The sequence below is a fragment of the Neophocaena asiaeorientalis genome, unplaced genomic scaffold (assembly GCF_003031525.2).
Source record: "Neophocaena asiaeorientalis asiaeorientalis breed wild unplaced genomic scaffold, Neophocaena_asiaeorientalis_V1.1 scaffold119, whole genome shotgun sequence".
NCBI classification, from domain to species: domain Eukaryota; kingdom Metazoa; phylum Chordata; class Mammalia; order Artiodactyla; family Phocoenidae; genus Neophocaena; species Neophocaena asiaeorientalis.
In genome coordinates, this window is record NW_020175821.1 from 2,362,782 (window position 1) to 2,374,992 (window position 12,211).

Sequence of the window (12,211 nt, forward strand, 5' to 3'; positions counted from 1 at the left end):
TTTTTTTTTTTTTTTTTTTTTTTTTTTTTTTTTTTTTTTTTTTTTTTTTTTTTTTTTTTTTTTTTTTTTTTGGTGTGCTGGGTGGCATGCGGAATCGAACCGGTGCCCCCTGCAGTAGAAGCAGAGTCTTAACCACTCCAGGGAATTCCCAGGGCACTCTTTTTGAAGCTCACTCCACAGATGCGCTTGTGAATGGCGATGACATATTTTATTCTCTGGACACCACCTCACTGTTGGCAGAATGGTCCTTCTTCTTCTTGCCACCCTTCTTTGCAGGAGCCATTCCGCCAGGTCCAGGTTAGAAAGGAAGAATGCAAGGTATTGCTGCATTTGCTTTTTAAATAACATTATAATATGTTCTTAACACTCAAAATCACCCCTACCACATTTCAGGCACTCTTCTAGATGCTAGAGGATACAGCAGTGAACAAAACAGATAAAAATCAATGTCTCCCTGAAGCTTATATAGGATTCTAGTCTGGGGGGAGGGAGAAGAGAAAAATTAAATAAGTAAAACATATAACATGTTATATGATGACTAAGTGCTATGGAAATAATGCAGGAAAGAGACTAGTAGAGAAGGGTTACAAGTTTTAATAGTGTGGTTAAGGTCTCACTGAAAAGGTGGCATTTACGTAAGACTTAAAAGAGTTGAGGGAATAAGTCATATCTGGGAGAAGAATATTACAGGAAAAGGCCCTCAGATGGGAGCTTTCCCAGGGTGTTTGAGGGATAGAGGGATAGCAAGAAGATATTAGGACTAAAGAGAAGTGATAGAGAGGAACAATAATAGAAAATATATCAGAAAGGTAATGGGGGAGGAGGAAGAAGATCACTTAATATCCACCATGGGCTCTAAGTATCTCCACACACCTCTACTGAGTATGTCAAAACACAAGGCCTTAACTGTACTGATTCTGAGCCACTTCTGTAGCTACTCACACAGGCAATTAAGTAAGCCAAAGCAAGGCAACCACAACATGACCACTATACCACTGCTCACTCCCAGGGGCTGGGTGAGAAGTTGGAGGTTAGGGGCAGTAGGAGATCACAGCTCAGTTTTGGACAGGTCAAATTTGAAATCCTATTAGATATCCAACTGGAGATATTGTGTAGATAACCAAATATGAGTCCAGATTTCAGAGAAAAGGCCAAAGCTAGAGGTATAAATTTGGAAGTCAACAGTGTATGAGACTAAATGAGCCAAGGAAATAAAAGTTTTTTTGTTGTTTTGGCCACACTGCACAGCTTGCAGGATCTTGGTTCCCCAATCAGGGATTGAACCCGGGCCACGATAGTAAAAGCCCTGAAAGCCCAGAATCCTAACTACTGGGCCACCAGGGAACTCCCACAAAGATTTATTTTTAAAAGGTAATGACCACTGAGAGGAAGGGAGATTAGGAGACCATGATATAGAAGAATTAGGAGAATGTGATGTCCTGGAAGCAAATGGAAAAATGGTTTCAAGAACAAGGAGGTAATCAACTGTGGCAAAGTTGCTGACAGATTATGTGAAATGAGGAATCACCAATAGATTTAGCAATGTGGAGACAGACGGTCACAAGGTATAATTCTAGAGGACTAGTGGGTTCAATATCGTAACTGAATTCAAGAAAAAAATGGAAGGAGGTTAATTGTAGGTATGGAGACAAGAGTTTCACTCTAAATTAATATTTATTTATTGAATGAATGATGAATGAATGCATCCCTAATCCTATCAAGTGTGCAATGAATTCACATACTTTGCCCATGGAAATATAAAACAGTACAATCTCTTTGGAAAGAGACCTAATACACATCCCAACTAGTTTTTAAAATGCATAAGATACACGGATAGATAGATATTGTACCTCTAGAAAGGAATTCACCAAGATGTTTAAGGACTGGTTATCACAGATTGTAAGATTATAGCTAACTTTAATTATCTTCTATATAATATTTCTATATTCTTTAAATGTTCTACAATGAACATGTATAACTTTTATAATCAATAGCTTTTAAATGTTCATAGCCTACATCAGAAGATATATCTAAGTATTGCTTCTAAGGAAATAACCTGAAATTTAGAAAAAGTTTCATGCACCAAAATTTTTATCATGGTTTATTTAAACAGTAATAGCAACATCCAAGTTTCCAACAACAGAGGTTACAAAAAGTTTAAGGTATGTTCTCTCAATGACATATCAAGCAGTCATTTAGAAGGATGTTGGTTAACTGGGGAAATGCTTATATTAAAATTAACTAAATAGGGACTTCCCTGGTGGCCCAGCGGTTAAGACTCTGTGCTCCCAATGCAGGGGGCCTGGGTTCAATCCCCAGTCAGGGAACTAGATCCCACATGCCGCAACTAAAGATCCTGCATGCAGCAGTGAAGATCCTGCATGCTGCAACTAAGACCTGGCTCAGCCAAATTAATAAATTTTTTTTTTTAATTTTAATAAAATTAACTGAATAGGGACTTCCCTGGTGGCGCAGTGGTTAAGAATCGCCTGACAATGCAGGGGACATGGGTTCGAGCCCTGGTCTGGGAAGATACCACATGCTGCAGAGCAACTAGGCCCGTGAGCCACAACTACTGAGCCTGCACTCTAGAGCCCAAGAGCTGCAACTACTGAAGACCACGCACCTAGACCTCGTGCTCCACAACAAGAGAAGCCACCGCAATGAGAAGCCCGCACACCGCAATGAAGAGTAGCCCCGGCTCGCCACAACTAGAGAAAGCCCGCACGCAGCAACGAAGACCCAACACAGCCTAAATAAAAAAATAAATAAAATAAGATTAACTGAATAAATGTGAATAGGTGGGTAGTGGACTAGTCATATGTGATTCTCTCCCTAACCAACTCTAAAACAACAGTAAAATCATTTTTTAAAAGAAAAAGATGACAATGAAGACTAAAGGAAGAACAGTGGCCGAGAGAGGAGAAAAAAAAAAAAAAGACTAAAGGAATTTAAAAAAGGACAAATAACAAAAGATGTCAACAAATTTTTGGAATTTAGAAAAATGTTTAAGTGAATTAGGAGAATAGAGTAAGTGACAAAGTAAATGCCTAGCAAAGGGGTTACAAAAATGAACAAGTCATTTCACTTTATTGAGTAAATGTTTGAAAGCAATTGTCCACTCACATGTTTTCATTCCACAAATGCTTCCTAAGTGCCTACTAGAGCATACAAAAGTAAAAAAGACAAAGTCCTTTAAGGAGCTTACCTCCTTGTCATCTAGATTTCCATTTTGAAGTGTGTAAGCTAGGCTAACATAGATTCTACCTGTCACTTAAACCAATACTTTCAGGAAGCCAGCAGGAATGATACATTGAACATACAAACTCTTTCTAGCTAATTCCAAAGAGTGATACCAAATGTCACTGCATACTTCCTCAGGAGGCATATAATTACTCAGAGTAACAGACCTCTTTGGCAATGCTTAAGAAAACTCTGTCCTTAGGGGGTTTTTTGTGGGTTTTTTTGCGGTACGCAGGCCTCTCACTGTTGTGGCCTCTCCCGTTGCGGAGCACAGGCTCTGGACGCGCAGGCTCAGCGGCCATGGCTCACGGGCCCAGCTGCTCCGCAGCATGTGGGATCCTCCCGGACCGGGGCACGAACCCGTGTCCCCTGCATCTGCAGGCGGACTCTCAACCACTGCGCCACCAGGGAACCCCTGTCCTTAGGTTTTAAAATTACCTCTTAACACAGTATTTAGTGCTTTCCTTGTAGTGTTCACTGCTTTGAGTTTTCACGTACCTAAAGATACCTGTGGTAGATTTCTTTTAGAGAAAAATTAAAACTTCAATATTCTATCTATGCAAAAGCATTACTGACTCTACTCATCTTTTTATTTTTTTGGCCGTGACACACAGCTTGCAGGATCTTAGTTCCTTGACCAGGGATTAAACCCAAGACCTGGCAGGGAAAGCGCCAAGTACTAACCACTGGACCACCAAGGAATTCCCATCTACTCATCTTTTTATCAGGTGAAGAACAATGGAAAATATTTGTTTGGAGTGACCATGAGGTTACAGGATTGCTGAAGTCAGCATAACATTAACATTAAAAAATTCATAGCATAACATTAAAATTCATTTGCAGCAATGAGCTAGAGAAACTGGATAGAGGCCAAAGGTTAAATGCAAGGTGACCATTATTAACAACACCTCTAGTCAAAACTAGAAATCAAAATAGGAATAGTTCCTAGCTGCAGAAAAACCAAGAAACAGAAGTACAATGATGACTTCCACCTTCCTAATGGAGATTATGCAACATGTGGATAATTTATATTGGTGGTCGTATCATAGGAAAAATGTATCTACGTGAACAATCTGAGCCAGTCATCCCCAACTAAGTGGTTTTTCACATTATAACTTAATAGTTAATATCAATCTCCTAATAACAAGACCCTTCCTATCACAATTTGCATCAAAATGTTATAAATTAAGTAAGTGGTAGCTTTGGATTATCAAGAGCCTTTGGTTCAAGCCAAAAGACAAATGAGAGACTTAACTAGATTTAAAAAGTGGTGGTACAAACAATCCAATTCAAAAAATAGAGGAAGGACTTGAAGAGACATTTCTCCAAAGAACATATACAGATTGCCAACAAGCACATGAAAACATTCTCCACGTCACTAGCCATTAGGATAATGCAAACTAAAACCACGTCATGAGATACCACGTCATGTCCATTAGGATGGGTATAATTAAAAAAAAGAAAAGAATAAGTGTTGGGAAGAAAGTGGAGAAATTAGAACCCCTGGGCATTGCTGGTAGGAATATAAATTGGTGCCCTGTGGAAAACAGGTGAATTCTCAAAAAGTTAAACACAGAATTATCAAATGATTGAGCAATTCCAATTCTAGGTATATACCTAAAAGAATTAAAAGCAGGGGCTCAAATAGAACTTCTACTCCAATGTTCATAACAGTCTTATTCACAACAGCCAAAAGGTGGAAACAACCCAAATGTCCATTGACAAACAGATAAACAAAATGTGGTATATACAAACAATGGAATGCTACTCAGCCCTAAAAAAGGAAATACAAACACATCACAATATGAAAAAAACATAAAAACATCATGCTAAGTGAAACAACCCAGACACAAAAGAACAAATATTTTGTATGATTCCAGTTATATGAGGTACCTTGAGAAGTCAAATTCATAAATACAGAAAGCAGAATGGTGATTGCCAGGGACTAGAGGAGGAGGAAATGGGTGCTTAGAGTTTAATGGGTACAAGTTTCAATTTGGGCAGAAAAAGTTCTGGGGCTTCCCTGGTGGCACAGTGGTTAAGAATCCTGCCAACGCAGGAGACACAGGTTCAATCCCTGGTCTGGGAAGATCCCACATGCCATGGAGCAACTAAGCCCATGCGTCACAACTACTGAGCTTGCGCTCTAGAGCCCGTGAGCCACAACAACTGAGCCTGTGTGTCACAACTACTTAAGCCCGCGCACCTGGAACCCGTGCTCCGCAACAAGAGAAGCCACCTCAATGAGAAGCACGCGCACCACAACGAAGAGTAGCCCCCGCTTGCCACAATTAGAGAAGAACCATGCGCAGCAACAAAGACCCAACGCAGCCAAAAATAAATAAATTTTAAAAAGAAAGAAAGAAAAAGTTCTGGGGCTTCCCTGGTGGCACAGTGGTTAAGAATCCACCTGTCAATGCAGGGGACATGGGTTTGAGCCCTGGTCCGGGAAGATCCCACATGCCGCGGAGCAACTAAGCCCATGCGCCACAACTTCTGAAGCCCGGGTGCCACAACTACTGAAGCCCACGTGCGTAGAGCCTGTGCTCCGCAACAAGAGAAACCACCGCAATGAGAAGCCGGCACACCGCAACAGAGCAGCCCCCGCTCGCTGCAACTTGAGAAAGCCCAAGTGCAGCAACAAAGACCCAATGCAGCCAAAAATAAATAAATAAAATAATTTATTAAAAAAAAAAGTTCTGGAAACAGACTGTAGTGATGCACAACAAAGTAAATGTACTTAATGCCACTGAGCTATACAATTAAAAATGGTTAAATTGGTAAATTTTACGTTATGTATATTTACCACAATAAAAAGTGATGGTAAAAAAAAAATAAAATTCAGTAAAAAAAGTGATGGTAACATTTTCAAGGAAGCATCCCAGGTAAAATTTGAGTAGAATTGCTAAGATACAACTTTATTCCCTCCTTTGAAAAGAATCTGGTATAACGATCAGCTGATGCGAAATAACCTTTGTAAAGGATGGATAAATCACAGTGCTACCAGTTCACTCCTTCTTATCTCAAAGAATGATCCTTTCTGTATCTGAAATTCTGTTTTAATACAATGTTTGTACGATGAATGAATCCTTTCCATCCATCCTTGGGCCAATTAATTGCCCTGATTTTCAAAATAATCCACATTGTGGTCCCAAAGAATCCCTTAATCTTTTAGCTCCCATCATTGCCTGCCAAATATCTTGCCCTTCAATCACAATGGTTTACTACTACACCTGAACATAATTTATACTGATCTTCCTCTGTAAACTCTGCTTCTCCCTTTGGAATTCCTATCTCCCCATTTTTAGTAGCAAGATAGCTGAGATCTAGAACTTCAAAGCCAGATTATCTGGGTTCAAATTCCGCCTGCACCACTTGTTAGCCATGTGACTTTGAACAAAGCACTGGGAAAGCAAAACTGACACTGCCTTGCCACCATTATGAATAAATGTCACATCCCATAGACAGGGAGAAAGAAAATACTTTGTATCTTGAGATAAATTTAAAAATAAGGGCTTCCCTGGAGGCACAGTGGTTAAGAATCCGCCTGCCAATGCAGGGGACACAGGTTCGAGGCTTGGTCCGGGAAGATCCCACATGCCACGGAGCAACTGAGCCCGTGCGCCACAATTACTGAGCCCACATGCCACAACTACTGAAGCCCACGTGCCCAGAGCCCGTGCTCCACAACAAGACAAGCCACCGCAATGAGAAGTCCGCGCACCTCAAGGAAGAGTAGCCCCCACTCGCCGCAACTAGAGAAAGCCTGCACACAGCAATGAATACCCAACATAGCCAAACATAAATAAATAAAAATAAATTTTTTAAAAAATGAGTCACTCTCTATAATTCTGATCCCCAAAATAAATGAAATCTTGAGCACTTTCTGTAAGCTTGGACTCCCTAACTAAACTTTTTCCCTAACTTTTAAAATACTGGTATCCAAAAAAGTGTTATGCAACAAAAAAACAACCCAATCAAAAAATGGACAGAAGGTAATAGACATTTCTCCAAAGAAGACATACAAATGGCCAGTAAGCACATGAAAAGCTGCTCAACATCATTAATTATTAGAGAAATGCAAATCACAACTACAATGAGGTACCACCTCACACCGGGTCAGAGTGGCCATCACTAAAAAGTCTACAAATAACAAATGCTGGAGAGGGTGTGGAGAAAAGGGAACCCTCCTACACTGTGGGTGGGAGTGTAAGTTGGTACAGCCACTATGGAAAACAGTATGGAGGTTCCTCAGAAAACTAAAAATAGAATTACCATATGATCCAGCAATCCCACTCCTGGGAATACACCCAGACAAAACTATAATTCAAAAAGATAGGGACTTCCCTGGTAGCACAGTGGTTAAGAATCAGCCTGCCAATGCAGGGGACGTGGGTTCAATCCCTGGTCTGGGAAGATCCCACATGCCAAGGAGCAACTAAGCCTGTGTACCACAACTACTGAGCCTGCGCTCTAGAGCCTGTGAGCCACAACTACTGAAGCCCGTGCACCTAGAGTCCGTGCTCTGCAACAAGAGAAGCCACCACAATGAGAAGTCCATGCACCGCAATGAAGAGTAGCTCCCGCTGGCTGCAACTAGAGAAAGCCTGCATACAGCAACAAAGACCCAACACAGCCAAAATTTAAATAAATAAATAAATAAATTTATTTTTAAAAAAGATACATGTAGCCTGATGTTCAAAGCAGTACTGTTCACAATAGCCAAGACATGGAAACAACCTAAATGTCCACTGAATGCATAAAGAAGACGTGGTAAATATATATACATTGGAATACTACTCAGCCATAAAAAAGAACAAAATAATGCCATTTGCAGCAACATGGATGCAACTAGAAATTATCATAGTAAGTGAAGTAAGTCAGAAAGAGAAAGACAAATACTATATGATATCACTTATATGTGGAATCTAAAATATGGCACAAATGAACCTATCTACAAAACAGAAACAGACTCATAGACACAGAGAACAGACTTGTGGTTGCCGAGGTTGGGGGGAGGGGTGGACTGGGAGTTTGGGGTTGGTAGATGCAAACTACTACATTTAGAATAAACAACAAGGTCCTAATGTATAACACAGGGAACTATATTCAATATCCTGTGATAAACCATAATGGAAAAAAATATAAAAAAGTATGTCTCTATGTGTATAACTGAGTCACTTTGCTGTACAGCAGGCATTGGCACAGTGTTGTAAATCAACTATGCTTCAATAAAAAAAATTTTTTTTTAAAGGCACCAAAAAGTGTTATGACCTTTGTGGATATAACAATCATGTTAAAAAACTGCTTTCCACCATGACAAACTAATGTAAACTCAATAACTTTGGTGATCAAGTGTTTTGTCCCAATAAATGCCTGTATTTTTTGATTCAGTGAGCCAGTCAAAATCTGACTCCCACTATTTTGCAAGTAGATCTCTATTCTTTTCTAAAAGCTTTAGTTCCTGAGATTTCCTTTCCTGTTACTTTAATTCCAAAATGTTTCTTATTTTTATTTTTAATACTTATTTCTTTTGTAATACATTTCCTTTAAATGACAACCCAAAATTCTAAAGCCTCCTTTTGACCTCCACCTCCAAAATCTCAATGCCCCTCCCCAGAGGTAACCAATATTTAAATTGGGTGTGTATCCTTCCAGACTTTTCTTTTTTAATGATTTTCATACATATACATGGAATCATTGAAAACATACACTCTAATCTCCAGTTTCTTCATTTCTGTAACTGGAATGGAAACTACACCTGTCTCATAGGGTTGCTGGAAAGACTAAATGGAAAAAAAAAAAATCACATAAAGTGCTATGTGCACTGTGCTTAGCACAAAGAAAAATCCCATTCATCTTTCAAGGTCCAGCTCAGATCACAGCTTCTCCATCAAGTTTACCCAGACTATTCAACTGCTGGTAATTTCATTTTTTTCTCCAGTGAAGTTTCCTCAATACTCACTGGACATATCATACAGTGCCTTGGGTCATGGCCCATCCTATAGCTAGTAAACACCTGGGGGGCAGAAATTCAGTCTCAGTATCCTTCAGAACAACTGACACAGGGTTCTATACAAAGTAGGTACTCAATAAATTAAAATACTGAAAATTTCTAAGAAGCAGAAGCCCATGTAAAGTTTCTTCCTGACACACCTAGTAAAATTCAAGTGTTTTCAGACTTTTAACTGTGTAAAAGGAGCTGCCTTAGGTTATCAAGTATATAATGAAAGCCCATTTCTATTAAGTAGAGACCCAAAATCCCACTGATAAAGCATTCTATGTTTGTCTATTTTTTTTCTCCATTTAAAGTTTAAGTGCTTGGGAGGCAGGCAAATCTAGTAACTTTATTAATAAAATATATGTAATAGTGCTATTATATAAACTCAACTAGGTTTATATAATGAATATATTCCTTAAAAGTCACATCTAAGTTATTTCACTTTAAATGCGCTGGAGAGACCCAAAAAGGAAAAAATTAACAGATATACAAATATAACTACACAATATTGAACAAGAACAAGGACAGCACTTGGAAGTATGTAGAATAAAGTAATATAATGTTCATATTTCCTAAATCAACCCTTTCTGATGAAGACTTTTCTTTCTTTTTCTTTTTTTTTTTTTTTTGCGGTACACGGGCCTCTCACTGTTGTGGCCTCTCCCGTTGCAGAGCACAGGCTCCGGACGCGCAGGCTCAGCGGCCATGGCTCACGGGCCCAGCTGCTCCGCAGCATGTGGGATCCTCCCGGACCAGGGCACAAACCCATGTCCCCTGCATCGGCAGAAGGACTCTCAACCACTGCGCCACCAGGGAAGCCCGAGACTTTTTTTTGGCCATGCCACACAGTTTGCAGGATCTCAGTTCCCTCACCAGGGATTCACTGCCAGGCCATGGCAGTGAAAGCGTGGAATCCTAACCACTAGGCCACCAGGGAACTCCCTGATGAAGACTTCTCAAAAAAAAGTGAATGTGAAAATTTTCATAAAAGTATAAAGGTTAAATTGCATTTAATTATACATTTGACAAATCACTTTTACTGTAAAGAACAACAGTCCTGAAATAAGACACCTAGCACATTTGCTGCTCCCTGGTTACAGTACTTATACACGGTGACCCTATAGGAGTAGGCTCTCCATGACCCCCAGGAGCAGATGGTCAAGTCCATGCTGCTCCTGGCCCCAAAGCTAAATGAGGCCAACCTCACCATGGAGCTGATGAAGCTCTTCACGCAGCTGCAGGCCAAGGGCGAACAGGGCCCCATTCGGTGCAATGCCACCATTTGCCTGGGCAAAATCAGCTTCTACTTCAGTACCAGCACCAGAAACAGGGTCCTCACCTCCGCCTTTAGCTGGGCCACTAAGGACCGTTTTGCACCATCCCAGGTCACGGGTGTTTTGGGCTTCACTGCCACCCACAACCTCTACTCGATGAACGATTAAGCCCACAAGATCCTGCCTGACCTCTTACAGCCTCACTGTGGATTCTGAGACATCTGTGCAGGATGAAGCCTTCAAGGCCATTCGAAGCTGCCTGTCCAAACTGGAGTCTGTGTCAGAGGGCCCTACACAGCTGGCCAAAGTGGACTTCTCATGCAGCCAGCTGCACAGGCTGGGCCATGACACGGGGTCTCCTTCCTCACCTCTATGCTGATCCATGCACACCCCACAGCTGCTCCAGCCGAGACCAACGTCCCCCAGAGATCCATGCCCGAGGGACTTCCTTCCCCAGCCCTCACCCCTGTCCCTGCCATACCCATGACCTAAGGCCACTGGGAGACACAAGAGGGCAAGGACACAGAAGAGGACAGCAGTGCTGCCAACAGATGGGAGGACGAAGACTGGGGCAGCTTGGAGCAGGAGGCCAAATCTGTGTCGGCCCACCAGGACTTCTGGGGGCCAAGACAGCTGGGCTGGTCAGAGCGGCAACCCCGGCCACAAAGCCCCGGAGTCAGACTGGAGCAGCTGGGAAGCTGAGCGGCTCGTGGGAGCAGGGATGGCAGGAGCCAAATCTCCCAGAGCTGCCCCCTGAGGACACACAGCTGGCCAGCGAGTATAACTGGGATGGACCGGAGCTTAATGACAAAGGCGACCCCTTCGCTGGCCTATCAGCACATCAGAGGAGGCTGGTGCCCAGCTGAGACTGAGAGCCAACAGGCGAAGACCGAGCTAAGCTGGAAGAAGTGAGAGGAGCATCAGCGGGAGATGGAGGCCAACTGCGCTGAGAAAAAGGTGGCCAAGGACCCCATGAAGCTGAGAACTTGGAAGGTGGACTGAACTGCCAGTGTGGGCGTTTCCCAGCCACAGAGAGCAGGCCCCGCAGATGTATGTATTATACAAGCCAAGTGAGCCCAGCCCACCTGGCAAGAACATCTCACATGTACATAATCAGAGCCACAATAAATTCTATTTCAAGGAACGAAGGGAGGGAGGGAGGGAGGAAGGAGTATATGACAAGGTTCCCAACCTCAAGGAACTTTCTAATAGAGATATGAACTGAACACATGGAAAAAACTAAAAAAACCACAGATAACATAGATGAAGTATTAAATCAAGTGTAGTAGACTGATGCTATAGGAGTTCAGAGACAAGGAAGACAGCAAAGACTGACTGGAATCAACAGAAAGACCTGCAGAGCACAGTTCCTCACCCCGGGTTGACTATTAACGAAAGTAAGACTCCTCTGAGCAATCATCAACAAAAATCACCTTACTAGACTATTTTGATAAGTGAAATAGGTATGGTCCTTGTCTCAAAGTGTTTATAATCAAAGAGGATACAGAATAAATACCAATTAAAACATTATAGGGCTTCTCAGCTGGCCACTGAGCCTGCGCGTCCAGAGCCTGTGCTCCGCAACGGGAGAGGCCACAACAGTGAGAGGCCTGCGTACCGCAAAAACAAAACAAACAAACAAAAAATTATAGCTCATCACCAGGGAGCCTCAAGAGTGCTGCTAATAATTTTT

General features: G+C 41.7%; 1 pseudogene; it reads left to right on the plus strand.

Moving 5' to 3' along the window:
* The first annotated feature begins 980 nt into the window (after positions 1 to 980).
* On the plus strand, positions 981 to 11,520 carry LOC112391265 (N-terminal kinase-like protein; annotated as a pseudogene).
* The last annotated feature ends 691 nt before the right edge of the window (positions 11,521 to 12,211 follow it).